Source organism: Danio rerio, chromosome 1 (assembly GCF_052040795.2).
Source record: "Danio rerio strain M-AB ecotype USA chromosome 1, GRCz13ab, whole genome shotgun sequence".
NCBI classification, from domain to species: Eukaryota; Metazoa; Chordata; class Actinopteri; order Cypriniformes; family Danionidae; genus Danio; species Danio rerio.
The window spans coordinates 17,972,421-17,989,626 of record NC_141021.1 but is presented as its reverse complement, the minus strand read 5'-3'; the positions used below and the strand labels follow the sequence as shown (position 1 = coordinate 17,989,626).

Sequence of the window (17,206 nt, the reverse complement as noted above, 5' to 3'; positions counted from 1 at the left end):
CTTCAGGCAAAACCAAACAGTTACCATAGAGATGAGCTGTCTAACTTTGTCATTTGCAGTGTCTGATACCAAAATACCCACAAGAATATTATTTTTAACCAAACATTTTTCAGTCCTTTAGTTTTTCAGTTTTTTTTTTTTTTTTTTAAAGCTGCCAACATTTGTAGGTCAAATAAGTGTAAAAAGGTACGCTAGAAGTTCTGAATCTCATTAGAAGGTAAGGCATCCAGGCAGGTGCATATACTCACTACACTAAACGCACACATACACAGACAGTCACGTCTTTTTACAGCACTAATGGAGTCCTGCACATTCAGATTTTAAAACATGTAATGCTGGGACACAATAACGAATAAACAGATCAATAGATCACCCTGCTTATGTCAAAGATCCCTGGAAAACATCCAAAAAAGAGGCCGTCCTCTAAAAGCTGCATCACTAATAAATATACACACACCACATGGAGATCAATACCAGCATCACATGCGCAAGCAAATCTACATTACATTACACAACTCAATACATGCAAGTAATTTGGTCCCTCACAAATAAATCAATCAATTAGGGAATGTATAGATCGCTTCTAAAAACACCTAAACATACATTCTGATCCCAATATAAGAAGAAGAAAAACCCATGAATCCATGAAAACGACCCTCTCCTACATAGAGCTGAAGAAAAGTTAGAGGCTCTCTCATGCAACTACGCAATTCATGATTGAAACGTGACACTGGAAACGTACCTGCTTTTCTAGAGTATCCAAACAGTCCTACAGTGTATTTCGTATGATCAAAACACACATTTTCCACCAGGTAAGCACTATCCCGGACAGAATGTCCTGATTCATGCGATCCTGCCAGCAAAAGCACTGCAAGAGAGCAGTTTCAGACTGAGCGGAGACTCAGAGAGAGAGAGAGGGAGAGAGAGAGAGAGACCCCTCCCCTCTGTCTTCAGCTGCAGCCAGATCGTGCCGCAGTAACCAACCAGAACTGTGTGTGTGTGTGTGTGGCAGAGAGTCAGTGACTTTTTTGAGGTAGCCTTGGAATGCATTTTTCTCCCCTTACCCAGAACACTCTATGCCAGCATACGGCACAGCAGGGACAACCCTTCCTGCTCTGTGACATACAAACGAGAATTGAACAAAAAAATTATAAAATCACACACACACACACACGCACAAATCTGATTTTCATTGAACACAATGTTGAGGGCTCCTTGGGTTTTGTGGCAAATTATGAGTCATAGAGCTTAAAGTACATTGCTGACTAAATAAATGTGTATGTGTGTGTATGTGTGTGTGTGTGTGTGTGTGTGTGTGTGTGTGTGTGTGTGTGTGTGTGATTGTATGGGTGGGCAGATTACCTCCTCCTGGCTACAACTTCTGAAATAAGGGGCCCTCCTGTGTGTATCAGAATGCATGGTTGCTAAGCAGCCAGAAGTCTCTTGTTTAAAATAATGGAAGAGTCTGGTCGTGCAGTTGTAGACCTGGAGAAAAGAGAGCAAGAGGGAGATGAGGATGATATGACAAACAAATGACAATGACCAGTTTCACTAAAGTTGGTCTTAACTCAAAATGGCAGATTAAAAGCCTACACAAATCTGCTCAGATTAACAGTGATAATCCCGCTGGATGCATGCTTATTGAGTTCACAGCTCCTCTGGAGAGCGTGTGATACACTTTATGACAGTCATGACATCATCTTTGGCCTTTTTTTTAGTTTTGGGGTCAAATATATATTTATTTTAAATAAAATGAATACTTTCAAACAGGAGGAAAGCATTAATTCAAGGTACAAAAAATACATTTAATTCTGCAAATAAAGTCCTATACCAAAGTTAATGTTTTTTTTAATGCATTGTTTTCGACAACAAGAAGCACATTTTTAGGCATTAAGAAATGCACCAAATCAGCATTATTATAATCATTTCTGATTATGTGACACTAAAAATGAAAAAGAACATGCTACTTTTTTTCATTTTTCAAGTCTCCAAGAGTTAAACAATTGACACTTACGCTATTTTTGAATCCATTCAGCCGATTTCTTGTTCTGGTAGGGGGCACTTTTAGCTTAGTTTATTTATAAACTAATTTCGAGAGGATTACGTGCTTATGATTGCAGCTGGTCCCGCATTATTCAATGTATGATTCAATGTATGATTAAAGTTTCAATTTAGTATTGTTGAAAACTCATCACATTCAACATTTAATCACTCACTTAGATAGAGATGGGCTTTAAGGAAAATGATCATATAAATATAATCTGGTAAAAGCTGGTATCTCTGGGTATTTACAATGTCCCCTGCAACAGAAAAAAAACCTCTCATTTGGGACTGAGGTTTCTGGGACAGAGAGATATGACTTGGCCCAGGTTGACAGCAGTGGGTAACGTTGTGCATTGTCTTTCCCCCACTTGAGAGGACAAGCCATGAGTGAGATAGAGGTCTCATGTCTGCATCAATCTGAACAGTGTGCTGTGTTTCTGCAGTCCCCATGACTGTTATTAGTCATATTCCCCAACTTGCAGGCATGTGCACACATAGGGCTCAACCTGTGCAGTGCACATGCCCTTTTTAGTCTTGGATAGAAAGTGCCCTTCCAAAATGATCAAAAGTGCCCCCGCGACGCGACACACCCTCCGTCCCGCCCTTCAGTAGGCGCGCGCTCAACCCCCCCTCCCCGCTTTACAGTACGCGCGAGACAACACAGCTGATCAGAACGCGCGCGACAACACCGCTATTCAGTACGCGTGCGGTGACAACACCCGCTTCAGGTTTGATCATTTCCAGCTCTTTTTGATCCCCGCTTCTAGCAGCACACTCCATTTCCGCATTACTGTATCTGTAGCGACAACAGACCGCAAGGGATGATGGCCGAGCCTGGGCTGATGGGAATTGTAGTTTTCGCTACCTCCCGTTCGCTTCATTCGCCTGAGCAAATTTTCTCAGAAGACCTATAGTTTTACCGAGTCATGCTACTACGGTAATATCGAAAAAAAATAATATTGCGGTATGACGGTATTTACAATACCGTTACATCCCTACTAATCAGATGATTCCTAAGCTACTATAAAAACCCTAAGTTCCACATAACAGCCATCTTCGTTTTGAAGAATCCCCCTTCCACCCCTACTCCTCCTCCTATTCTAGATGGGTGGCATGGTGGCTGACAGCAAGAACGTTACTTCTAGTCCTTACCAAGCAAGCCAACATTTCCGTGCGGAGTTTACACGTTCTCCCCATGCTCACGTGGGTTTCCTCCAGGTTCCGCGGTCTCCTCCCACCGTACAAAAACATACAACTTAAGTTAATTGACTAATCCAAATCGGCACCATAGACATGCTCCTAGTAAGTAGTTATCTCTTAAGAGCAATCACTATATGTTCATTTGCTGCTACAGTAGGGGAGCTCTCGAGATCTACTTGAGCTCATCTCCCCTTTTGCCTTGCAAACGGGAGAGAGCCCTGGGCTCGGGGATCTTATGAGCTCAGGGCTCTCACCCGGGACAGCATGCCAAGCAAGCTTTATAATCAATCATCAGCTAAGTGTGAACTTTTAAAGCGTAGCATAATGAATTGAATCAGATTTTACCATTACCATTTTATTCCCAAAAGTTTTGATAATTTTCCTATTTAAAGCTCGAGTCTTCTGTAGAAAATAAAACATTACTATTTTCTAGCCCAATATTTCTAGGAACTATACTCAGGCATAAAATAAAATGTTCTTTACAGCAGCTTGTTTACTTTAAACAGATGTATATCACATGTCTCCATGGTTTCAAAGCACTCTCTGAATGTAGCCCATTCTCATGTGCTGAGTAATTTTCTGCCGGGTACAGGCATGGTCCAGCACTGATTGGAAAAGTCAAGGTTTTAAAACCGCCAAATTTTCTGTTATACCGTTCCTATGGTATATGTACAATTTTTTTAGTTAGTTTTTTTTTTTTTTTTTTTTTTTTTTTTTAGGACAACAGTATCTCCAGCAGAAAAGATCTCATGCCATGGTAAAGAAATCTGTGTTTTTAAAACCAATGAAGACAGCAGAAGTCAATGATTTGTTTAAAAAAGGTAGCCTGACATGTTTACTGCTCCAAAATATTATAAATGTGTATAATATTATATTACAAATATTATAAAATAAAATATAGTGTTTAAAGGGCAAAAAATTTTTATAAGAACATATTTTTGAGCAGTAATCACAATACTGTAAAAAGTGTTGCATGCAGAACTGTTGCAAACAATTTATTTGTGTTGAATTTAAACAAACAAATTAAGTTTAATAATGTTCAACTTAATGTGTTTGTTTAAATTCAGCCCAAATAAATTGTTTACAACCACTTAACGTAAAAAATTGAGTAAATCCAAGGAATCATCCTTGAATATTTTTTCAGTGTTCCTTTAAAGGATGTTGCTGAAAATCCATCATTATTAGAAAAAAATACATTTCAAATTATATTCAAATAGAATTTTTTTTTAACAGTGCCAAAATGTCACATTACCATTTTGTTGTATTTCAAATAAAGCTTTGGTGTAAATAATAAAATTATAAACTCCAAACTTTAAAAATGTAAATTGAACAGTGATATTCCACATCGTATTTTACATGTAAAGAAAATCATTTATATAAAAGTGACTGTCAGGATACAAACATTTTTTAGGCATTTAAGTCAGATAACTCGGTACCAGTGGGTATAGTTATATTTTTTAATGCTGCCATCTGCTTGCATTGGTAATGACCAAAATGTATTTAGAAATTCACCAAAACAATGGTTTTAATAAATGTTACTTCTGAACATTAAATCACAAAAATAAGATTTTTTTTTTTTTTCGCAGCCTTAAGAAGATATGATCACTGGTGTATTTTTGTTTGGTTGCTTTAACTTGCTTACTAGCCCATCCAGGTCAAAAACGCACACTAACAATGATATCCTGGCTCTGTATCAGCTAAATAGTGTTGTGAGACAGTTGACTTATCACTGAACTGTGGTCAAGTGGTCAATAATAGACTCTGGTATCTTCAGTCTCACAGCTGTTTTTCTAGATAAACTCCATGAATTTATACCCAAGCTTATCATATTAGACACCAGGAAAACACTGCTGACATGTAATGAGACAAAACACTCAAACATAAAAACAATAAAAATAGAATTAAAGGGATAGTTCACACAAAAATAAGAATATTACTCACCCTCAATCGGTTTCAAACCTTTAAGATTTCTCTTTTTATGCTGACCACAAAAGAAGATATTTTGAAAAATGATAGAAACCTATAACCATTGACTTTCATAGTGTAAAAAGCCAATACTATGGAAGTCCATTGCTGCGTCCCAACTCGCATTCTATCCATCCTAAAAAGTATTCAAAAACAGAACTAGTATGACCCAAACTATAGTATGTTGAAAAGATTAAGCTAAAGGTTCACGGAGGATGTACTTTTCCAGTAGAAATTGGAAATCTAGAACCGTCCATACTTTAACTGATATAACATTCCCCACAATACAATGCACATTGGACCTGAATTCGATTAAAACTACAAACTTGGGTAAAAAGTTAAAAAAAAAACTAAACTCAGGTAAAAAGTTAAAAAAAAACAAAAAACTACAAACATGGAGGACACGCAAGACCAACCTTCAAGTAGAGAGACTGATAAAGTTGTTTGATTGACAAAAAATTAACATCTTGCTAGCTGGAAAATATTTAAAAACCTTAAATAAATCTTCGGTGTTATTTTTTTTTTTATCTGGGGCACCACATTGGCGCAGTGGGTTGCACAATTGCCTTACAGCAAGAAGGTCACTGGTTCGAGCCTCGGCTGGGTCAGTTGGCATTTCTGTGAGGAGTTTGCATGTTCTCCCTGTGTTTGCATGGGAGTCCAAAGTCCAAAGTCCCCCACAAGTCCAAAGACATGCGCTATAGGTGAGTTGAGTAGGTGAAATTGTCTGTATTGCATGTGTGTGAATGAGTGTGTATGGATGTTTCCCAGTGGTGGGTTGCAGCTAGAAGGGCATCCGCTGCATAAAACATATGCTGGATAAATTATTGGTTTATTCTGCTGTGGTGGCCCCAGATTAATAAAGGGACTAAGCCGAAAAGAAAATGAATGAATGAATTTTCTTCTGCAACAACAATGTGAACTTCTATAAAGTCTATAAAGCTTTTGGAGATGAACTTCCGAATAATTATCTAAAGACCTGAGGAGATTTCTCTGCAAGAAAGACTTGCGAATAGCAGATTAACCTGCTGCTGTTTCTCCAGTAAGGTTGGAAATTAAATATGAAAAGAAATGAGGATGATGTGTTGAGATGATTGACAGGGGACATAACTAAGCAACATAATGGTCCCTTAATGAGGAAATACTGTGTCCCAAAGCTTACTCTTCTGTTACATATTCAAAGTATGTACCTTTTCATCACAAAAAAGTACTTTTAGGACGTAGTATAAGTACTGTATGCGAATTGGGATACAGCAAATTGTTACAGGTTTTCAGCATTTTTAAAAATAATTTAGTTTGTGTTGAGCTGAAAGAAAAGAAAGCCAAACAAGTAAATGTTGAGTAAATGATGATAGAGTTTTCAGTTTTGGGTGAACTGTCCCTTTAAGAAGCATAAAGCGGTGTGTTGTTCTGTGTGCTTAATAACTCTGTCAACTATAAAATCCAGCACACTCTTGCTCCTGATGTACCAATGCCATTAAAAATCAGCAAGAAAAAAAGGTTGACACATAACAAAATATGTGTACAAAAACAACACACACACAAGCCCCGGCCAGTAACCACAACCATGGCTGTAACCACTGACATTCAGTACATGTTATCAGAGTGCTGTGTAATGTGCGGTTGACTGCTCTTAAATAGACGGTTAGAATGACATCCATCTTTCTGTTTGCCTCCAATTTCTTCAGCACTGCTTTGATAGCAAGCAGGCTAGTTGTAAATAGAGTAAGGACTGTCTTACATAATACTGTTTAGAAGAATTCTGTTTAGATTAACAGTTAGCTCACCTCTGAGCTCAGTCCACACTAACAACACGACATTTGCATACACGTTTGAACACAAGCTCAAGCACGAGAATCACGGTTGTGCAATAAATGCTTGACCTGGTCATGTTATCACGATAGTTTTAATGTTTGCAGTTCCAATGAATCAACAAGATCACTTGGAAATATGATTCAGCGTTTTAGCAGATATTACAGGAGTGGGTAAATACTCAAGCACTGGTTGTGGACAAAGGTTTACGTGGACCTAAATGCTCAGTGGACATGTACTTTGGCTTAACAAACAGCACTATTATCTGCAGCTGTAACTTATATATGCAGTATAGTTGAAGAGAAAATCATTAGCCATGCATGCTGTGGAAATTTTTGTATTTTTCATTTACTTCATTAAGGAATGTTTAAAAAGAGCATGAAACTTTTCCACAGTATTTGCTATATTTTATCTTCTGGAAATTGTCTTGTTTATTCTAGCTTGAATTTTTTAAATCAACTGTAAAAATTTAAAAGGTGAATATTATTAGTTTTTATTTTTTGTTAGCTACAGAAATTATAATTAGAAATGAGTTTTGTTTAAATATTTTTTTTTTCATTGAACAGCAATTGAGAAGTATTTGGAATAGAATTAAAATGTCACCAAAGCAAGGAAATTGTCAGTTTGTCTGATAATATTTTTTCTTCTGGAGAAAGTCTTATTTGTTTTATTTCGACTAGAATAAAAGCAGTTTTTAATTTTTTAAACACGATTTTAAGGACAAGATTATTAGCCCCTTCAGGCTAATTTTTTTTATCAATAGTCTACAGAACAATTGTTATACAATAACTTGCCTAATTAACCTAGTTAAGACTTTAAATGTCTCTTTCAGCTGTATAGAAGTGTCTTGAAAAAGATTTAGTAAAATATTATTTACTGTCATCATGGCAAAGATAAAATAAAACAGTAATTAGAAATTAGTTATTAAAACTATTATGTTTAGGAATGTGCTGAAAAAATCTGCTCTCTCTTAAACAAAAACAGGAAAAAAAATAAACAAGGGGGATTATAATTCAGGGGGGGGTAATAATTCTGACGTGAACTGTATGTGTGTGTGAGAAATATCACATGAGTAGCAGTGTCATATGGCTGTATATCAACACGTGTGCTGGTGTTCCTCAGTGTCCCACCAGTGACCAGTGACGATATATAGCCATATTGCACTGCTATGATTGTGATATTGCATCTATACAACCGCTTGACAGCATAACCATGTATATAAAAAAGAAAATCAAGCACGGAGAGTTTGAAAATCCTTTTGTATGAGGAACTACAGTCCGCCACTCATTCACATCTGCAGCTGACGGTCAAAACAGCAGAAACCATTGCTACCAATGCTCACCAATGCCATTTTTAGAGCTAGTATTTGAATGATTCTCTAGCGTAATGTCTAAACTGTTGTCAAAACAGGTGATTTTGCTGTAATTTTAAGATTATAAGGCTGAACAGCATTAAATGTTATCAGACATTTCCCTGTATTTCTCTGTTGCAATCAGGATAGTTAACCCCGAAAAAGGCCAAAGCAAGGCAATCACTACCAAATTACTGTTGTGTTTGCGATAAGGAAAAACACAGGCATTTATTCTTTCTTTCTTTTTACTGAAGTAGTTTACTGAAGACTAAAGGACAAACATGTAGTTGTAAAACTGCACTGTGTGCATTTGGCCATATCTATAATGTCCTTCAGGAACTGAGAAAGGATTATCAGATTGTTCAGAACCTTGATCCGTTCTCACTAACATTTGTGAAAATATAGGGGCTTGTTGAAAACAATTCGTCGAGGATCTTTACAACAATGTCTCATAACAGGATCTGAGTTTAAAATATGCCAGTGTGACCTGATGAATACCATGTACGTTGAAACACTGACATATTAAATCAGATTTTTGAGAGCTAAAGCGGAAATTTTCTTTTACATAAATTAAGCACACTAGTTAACATAACAAGTAGAAATACTTGAAAAACGTGTGATTTTCAGCCTCAGACATCATGGCCACAGGTTATTTCAGAACATAAAGTTGCTGAAATGAAAAGAAAACGTATCTTATACAGTTTTTACTAAATGATTTTTGCTGCTTGTTCAAGCTACTTTTTAAAAATGAGACTTAACAACACAATTCTAGAGATTCTGTTGGAGAAACTTAATTGTTTTCTGTTCAATCTACTTAAATCGGTTATGTTAATCTTTTGGATTTGTGTTGGGAGGGGACAGCATGAATGAATTGTGTGAAACCCTGCATTTTTACAGTGCATTTACTTTTAAAATAATAATTAAAAAAATCAAATAAAAAAAGGGAACAATGTTTAAAGTGCTGTAAAATGATGTTTCAACTCATTTTTTGCCCTACAAAAATTCAGAAATATCAGCAGAGATAAAGCTAAATAGAAAATTATATTTAGGTACGTAATGTTACAAAGATAATGAATGTTTGAGAATGTTTTTAAAGTCAGGCTAGCACTTTTAGGTCTCTGGACACTTGAGACTGGTGTATGTGGTGCAGCCAACAGTCTAGATAACAGGGCTTTAATTTCATTCTTTATCTGCCCAGAGCGCTTTAACACCCTTATACTCAAACACATTCAATAGCTGGTTCTTTCTTAAAGAGATATAAATAACCCGATAATAGGGATTGCATTCACGGACAATACTCCTTTAGTTTCAATCTCCAACTTTCTTCAAAGCCAAAGGTATTTAGTTACTGCATTTCGTAAAGAAATAGCAGCATCCATCTTCACTTAAACACCGAACGGAAACATAGAAAAAATCCTGACCACCCATGCACACTTTCCAGCAGTCTGCAGGTCAAATGTTTCCCAGGCTTCCTGTATTAGATCTAGGCCTACAGTATATAGAAACAGCAGCAGCAGCATTGGTCTGTGGTCATGAGCATTTAACCAGACCACAAACTCTAGCAAGAGTTACTAATATTTACTCAAAATAAAAATAAAAATATAAGTCTGTTCACTTCTACTGGATGAAGCTCATACAGTGTGAATTTGGGTCATTTTAAGTCACTTTATGACAAAGAATCAGGGGTTCTGCAAGTTTCATCAATGGACTTTTTAAGACCCTTTTAAGACTGTTATAATTGAGATTTTAGATTTATACAGGGCTAAACACTAAAGATTTCTGGTAATGGCCCGGTTGGACCAATGGAATTGAAAAAAAAAAATTGTTATTTCTTTACCACATATTTCAATGTGCAAAACAAAAATCATGTAGATGTATAGACTTTTTTTTCAACATGTTTCTCTGCCTTGTAGTTTGATCTGTAACTTTATTAACTTAATTATATTAATAATTAAAAAAATAGATGTGGCCTTACAGCAAGAAGGTTGCTTGTTCGAGCCCTGGCTGGGTCAGTTAACATTTCTGTGTGGAGTTTGTTTTGTGTGGGTTTCCTCTGGGTGCTCCGGTTTTCCCCCACAATCCGTTGTGTATATTGGCCGTAGTGTATTGTGTGGATGCATCCGCTGCATAAAACAGGGTTTCTCAACTGGTGGGTTGCGGGAAAATTTTCAGTGGGTCGCGGAGTGTGTGGTCAAAAAAAACAAAACAACAAAAGTTAAATTTTGAACTTATTTGGCTTAACCGGACTTTTATTTTGAAATTCGTGCGCGACAACCATGACGTTTGACATCTGAAATTTAATTTAATTACAGCAACAAATATGTTGAAGCTTAAGTACAACCCCGAATATGTAAAGTATGGATTTACATATATTGACGACAAAAAAGACTTAAAGCCTCAGTGTCATATTAAAACATTTAGAAACCAGAAAACATGTTTTATTAACAGTTCCTAACAGGAACATTTTCTAATCACTGTTTACAGTATTTGTCGTTTTTACTTTGTAATATTTTACTCATTGTAATATAATTTGATCCATTTTGTTAAATGACAGCAGTAAAATATTGTTTATTTGTAAGTCTCGGTGAACGTCTTATGATCTGTCACTACTTGTGTATGTTAACAAATAAATACAAATTAATTATAATTCTTTAACTTATATTATAGTTCTTAAAAATTTGGGTCGCGGCTTGATGACCATGTAAAAATGTGGGTCCCATGGCCAAACCAGTTGAGAACCCCTGGCGTAAAACATATGCTGGTTAAATTGGTGGTTCATTCCGCTGTAGCGACCCCAGATTAATAAAGGGACTAAGCCGAAAAGAAAATTATTAAATTAATGAAAATAGTAGATAACTTCAATGTACATTTGACCACCCCTATAATGGTTCATAGTTCATTCATACCATTGTGAATGCATGTTTGTGCCAGAAATATGGATTTATCGGTTTGAAACCAGCAAATCTAGAGCACTAACAGACACCGGTTCCCAAAAGCTGTTTCTTTAAAAATTGTGTTTGTAGGTGTCTGTAAACCTTACGTGGTCATCCAAGTGCAGAAAAGCAAATCTGCCACCGTTTACTTAATATCACACGTCACTGAGAACCACTCAATATCCCTCAAATAAATTAGATGTAATTGAATTAAATATATGAATTTGGTTAATTGAGGCATATTACCGAACAAAATCTTAAAGCTTGACCTCCCAAATCGTCAATGTATAATTCGCATCGTGGTAATAGGCCTGTATGTATATTTAAGGCGGGTGTGAAAGTCTGCATTTTTTCAATAAAACACTACTTAGCCTAAGTATAAACGACACGCTAAATAATCTTTTTAAACACTTAATGATTATGAACATGTTATTGTTCTTTAAATCTTACCTCACAATCCTGACATGATCTCACGGTAACTTAAACAGATTTATCCAGTTTGCCGCTGTGCGACTAGCCAATGAGGTTAGAGCTTACGTATTAGTCCCGCCCACTGCAGAAGCAACCAGACCACTGTCTGCGATCTGATCAAGTGTGCCGCAAGCCTGCGTTTGAGTGAAGGTCTCGGCCGTTAGATCGCCCCCTGGGGGCTGGCTGCAGTACAAGTCATAAAGCCCGCCTCCTCCGTGTTAATGAAGGAGACTTGAGCCCAAATAAAAAAATTAATTACACTTGCAATAAAATGTCCCGAAAGATGGTTCTGGTCGATTAAGGCACTGATTATTGTGCTGAAATAGGTGCAGATCCTCATTTTTGTAAACAGTTTGTTTTTAGCAGTAATTTAATGCTGGGTGTGTCATCGTCATTGACAGCTGTGATTGACAGTTTCTCAAAGCGCGGCGTCTGAGCTTCGGCAGAAGACTGAAGTGTTATTACGCGATTTCTGTGATATTTTACTATGACAAAATGAGTTCAGCAGTAAACTACAGTTTCTGACATACATGATCTGGTGGAACACTGTTTATTCGCTAAGGTCAGAGCTTTTTTCGGGCTTTATTAGTTTGCTAATACACGCCTAGCCACCCAGATAGCAAAATACACTGGGGCCAGTTCTTGCCTGCCGGAGACTTACCCCTCAGACTGACTACCTCTGCTGGACCTACTCCGGATGCCTGGACTCACTGCCCGATTCCAGCCTGAGTCAATTGAGCCAGATGCGGCGGCCGAGCGAGCAGGCGCTGCCGCCTGCGAGCCGGAATCAGCCCGCGACGCCGCGACTAGGTTATGCGCTGATGCCCGGAGCTGGCGCGATTGAATCTTCATTATATAAAACCCTCACATTTGTTAACGTTATTACACCCATTTTTGTTGATATAACAACAAACGCATGCTACTATGTGAACGCAAAGTGTATCACTGAGTTTAACCTTTGAATAAAGATGCAAACAGCATAGCAATTATTTAAATAAAGGACAAAATAAATAACAATAAACCTGTATCGATTGCACAAGTATTAAATAATAATAATAATAAATACGAAAATGACAATAAAACTGCACAATAAAATAAACCCATTTAAGTACGGGGTATACAGGAGATCGTTAGCAGTAATTCTCTTTGTGTTTAAATAATAATCTCCACGTTGATCTCCTGTAAGGTTATTTGAACTTGCTTTATAGGACATCTCTGCATTTTAAGTTTTGGCATGTTATTAAGTGATCTACTGAATTTGCTGTTATAAATCATTATAAGGTTCTTGAAATCGAATCTTATATAACCGAATAGAGCTGTAAATGTTAGATATTATTTATTTACATCATTTACTGTTGGCGTTTTATTTGAACACTCCAGCTAACATTAAAAAGAATGTAAATTCCTCGTTGCCAGATATAATGAAGGCATCGAATAAACCAAATGAAAACGGAGGCAAAAAAATTAAATAAATAAACAATTCAAGCGAAAATGAATAAACAATATACTAGTGATGTTACAGCAGATAGACGTTGTATTAATAGTGCAAAGTTTTTTTGCACAAATTGACAAATTGCAGGGTTGGGATGTGTAAATATCCTGTTGATATTTAGTAATCTTGCTGTATTTATCTTCTAAACGCACGATTGTTCCCGCATGGTAAATCGTTATGGTGTGTAGGCTATATTTTGGGTTCTGTTGATGGCTAATTAAAAATAAAAACCTTTCTAAAAATGTATGTGTTGTTTATATGTTATTGTTCATATTTTACAAGTGTTATTTCTACCCCTATGAAGATAACAAATACCAACAACAAATATAACAATAAGAGAATATATTATTTGTGCTCATATTCAGGCTAGAGTGTATAAAAGATCGTTTATTTCTGCAGTCCACCATGTATTGCTTTTATTAAAGTTTAACAGCTTACATCACACCGTTTTTAAACCGTATATTATTGTGTTTTTTTAATGTAAGTGCTTCTATTTACATCAGTGAGCGTTTGTTATAGTGCAGACACCGGCAGTCGAGTGAGAAGTTCGGGGGGCGTGGTTGATTTTACATAAAGCGTTTGGTTGGAAGCTCGACTCCGCTCATTATCGCGGCTCCTCCTCTGGCTCCATCAGACAGTCCTTCTGCGCATGTCTGGCTCCAATTTCAGCAGTCTTTTGCGACAGTTTGTGCCCGTCAAGCAGGCGTTTTGCCCTCAAGGCGTTCAATGGCAAAAGGGGCTGTCGCGTCGTCCATATTTTTTACAGTCATTGGATCTGATCTGTAAATGAATTACAGAATATTTACGGGTGTGTGTGTGTGTGTAATAGTTGTGCAAATACTGTCTAATAATTTAATCATAATGCTGAACATTTATGAAACAGTCGTAAAAACGACCAGTTAGACGGGGTACATCTGATAGTGGGTTTAAAAAAAGAGTTCAAAAGTCATTTGAATTATTTAATTCAACTGTATCTCATTTCGTTTAGAAAATCGTTGAAGAGCCTATTAAATACACAATCGATCACAATCAGCAAACAACAAAGTATGTCAGACTAAAGGTCAGTTATATAAACTTGTATAGGCTTCTGGTGTCCCAGTTTTCCAGTGTTGAGTGAATCTGATTTATTACCAGTTCCCAATATAAGCATTTTACCAATAATAAATCTTTACCCACAACAGCAAATAAATAAATAAATCAGCTTTGATTATAAATGGCCAGTATATCCTCTGGCAGTGGTCAAAGTGAACAAGAAGAGGACTGGACACTGGATAGAGATTACAAAACATCACCAAAACATAATTAATGATTATTCAAATAGACAATTAAAAATTAAATATAGGCCTGAGCAAATCCAGAGTTATGATTGTGACATATGCAGTAAAATCTCAAAACATACATTCACAGAGAAAGTATACATTAACATTATATTGAAACATTCACTCATTAATTTTCTTTTCAGCTTAGTCCATTTATTAATCTGGGGTCGCCACAGCGGAATGAACCCCAATTTATCCAGCATCACTGGCAAACATCCATACACACACACATACTGACAATTTAGCTAACCCAATTCACCTATACCGCATGTCTTAGGAATTGTGGGGGGAAAACCAGAGCACCCGGAGGAAACCCGCGCAAACAAGGGGAGAACATGCAAACTCTACACAGAAATAGCATCTGACTCAGCCGAGGCTCGAACCAGCAACCTTCTTGCTGTGAGGCGATTGTGCTAGCCATTGCGCCCCAGTGCTGCCTATATTGAAACATCTGTTTATTTCCAAAACTGCTAACCACTGAGTTATGGGATCAGAAAAATATCAATCTGTAAACATTAATATTTATATATTTTAATGAGGAAAATAAACATGCAACATGGATGTGATTAAAAAGGTTAACAAGTTTACAGTATACAACATACTTTGTAAAAATTATGTGATTTAAACCGCACAACCCAAAAGAAACAATGCTCATTAAAAAGATGAGTTGGCTCACTATAGAACAAAAACGATTGATTTGATTTTATTTGACGTTTTTTGCATTTATGAGGAAAAATCTCTGTTATGAATGTGACAGATGTTAAATTGGCATTTGTGTAATTTTGATAAATTAAACATAATACTTTGAAAACATTAACAGAGACATTTTTGAGTATTTTTAAAGCAATGTAAAATACTAGCTTACACATAAAAAGTACAAATGGTTTCAATATTTTTGCGAAAACTTAATTTTTTTCATGGCAGGGTTGACATTTGGATGGAATTGCTCACCTACAAAATAATTTAATGCTTGAAAGAAAGAAAGAAAGAAAGAAAGAAAGACCGCTTTTTTACGGACCATGGTTGTAAACTACTGCTGTGTGAAACTGTAAAAAGATATACACTCAGTGGCCACTTTATTAGGTACCCCTGTTCAACTGCTCGTTAACACAAATTTCTAATCAGCCAATCACATGGCAGCAACTCTATGTAGACATGGTCAAGGTGATCTGCTGCAGTTCAAACTGAGCATCAGAACGTGGAAGAAAGGTGATTTAAGTGACTTTGAACAAGACATGGTTGTTAGTGCCAGACGGGCTGATCTGAGTATTTCAGAAACTGCTGATCTACTGTAATTTTCAGGCACAAACATCTCTGGTTTAAAGAGAATGGTCCAAAAAGGAGAAAATATCCAGTGAATGGCAGTTCTGTGGGCGCAAATGCCTTGTTGATGCCAGGATCAGATGAGAATGGCCATACTGGTTTGAGCTGGTAGAAAGGCAACAGTAACTGAAATAAATACCTTGTTAAAACTGAGGTATGCAGAAGAGCATTTCTGAATGCACAGCGTATCCACCCTTGAGGCGGATGAGCTACAGCAGCAAATGACCACACTGGGTGCCGCTCCTGTGAGCTAAGAACAGAAAACTAAGGCTACAATTCACACAGGCTTACCAAAATTGGACAATACAAGATTGAAATAACGATGGCTGGTCAGATGAGTCTCGATTTCTGCTGCAACATTTGGATGGAAGGGTTAGAATACGGTGTCAACAACATGAAAGCATAAATCCATTCTGCCTTTTATCAACAGTTCAGGCTGCTGGTGGTGGTGTAATGGGATGGAAGCCCATTTGTACCAACTGAGCATATCACTGTACTCAAATGGCCTCCACTGTCACCAGAACTCAATCCAATAGAGCACCTTTGGGATGTGGTGGAACGGGAGATTCGCATCATGGATGTGCAGCCGACAAATCTGCAGCAACGGTGTGATGTTATTATGTCAAGATGGATCAAAATCTCTAAGGAATATTTCCTGTACTTTGTTGAATCAATGGTACGAAGGTAAACAGCAGTTCTGAAGGCAAAAGGGAGTCCAAGTAATGTGTGCCTAATAAAGTGGCCGATAGGTGTTCGGTGGTAATTTATCGCCACCTTGTGGAAAAAAAGAGCATCTAACCTAAAAAAGCCACAACAAAAAAAAAAAAGCCAAACGTAACGACAGGGACACTGAACCGTGGCACAAATAACAGCTCTTTGAACTTTGCATGTTAATTCAGTTTGAACAACCCTGAATCAGTGAATTCCTGGAATTAGGAAATTGTCATTAAAATGGTACAAATTACAGATTTAAATCGAGCCTCTGGTCATACCTTATTGCTTTCAAGGAAGAATATTTAACACAAACGGACAGATAAAGGACGAGAAGCGTGCGCGTGCGCTGTAGTAAAATAATCCACCGTAATTCGAAATACATACCCTACTAAAGCGAGGGATTGGGTCATAAATATTAAACAGTTCCTTGTGACGTAGCACGCTTACCTTCCTACAAAGCGTCTAGTAACGTACTCATTAAAATTCACAAACTGCCTTCTTCATAGTGACAATCTTTCATTCGCTCTCTGACTAAAGCCCACCTTCATTGGCTGCCTTTCAACCAATCAGTAAAGGGTATAAG

General features: G+C 37.0%; 1 protein-coding gene and 1 long non-coding RNA gene across 18 annotated transcripts in view; both read right to left on the bottom strand.

Moving 5' to 3' along the window:
* mtus1b (microtubule associated tumor suppressor 1b) overlaps positions 1-17,163 on the bottom strand; it is a 101,255-nt gene extending 84,092 nt beyond the window's left edge. For 5 of the 17 annotated variants that reach the window (XR_015476445.1, XM_087237004.1, XM_087237009.1 and 2 more), the window contains exons 1-2: positions 11,755-11,815; positions 1,363-1,485 (exon numbers count right to left, since the gene is read on the bottom strand). The gene's annotated coding sequence lies outside the window, so the exon portion shown is untranslated. The other 12 variants (XR_015476443.1, XR_015476444.1, XM_087237003.1 and 9 more) reach the window with 7 other exon arrangements.
* The window catches only part of LOC147846759 (uncharacterized), a 1,232,122-nt gene that overhangs the window by 331,813 nt on the left and 883,103 nt on the right, over positions 1-17,206 (bottom strand). The gene's annotated exons all lie outside the window — the stretch shown is intronic.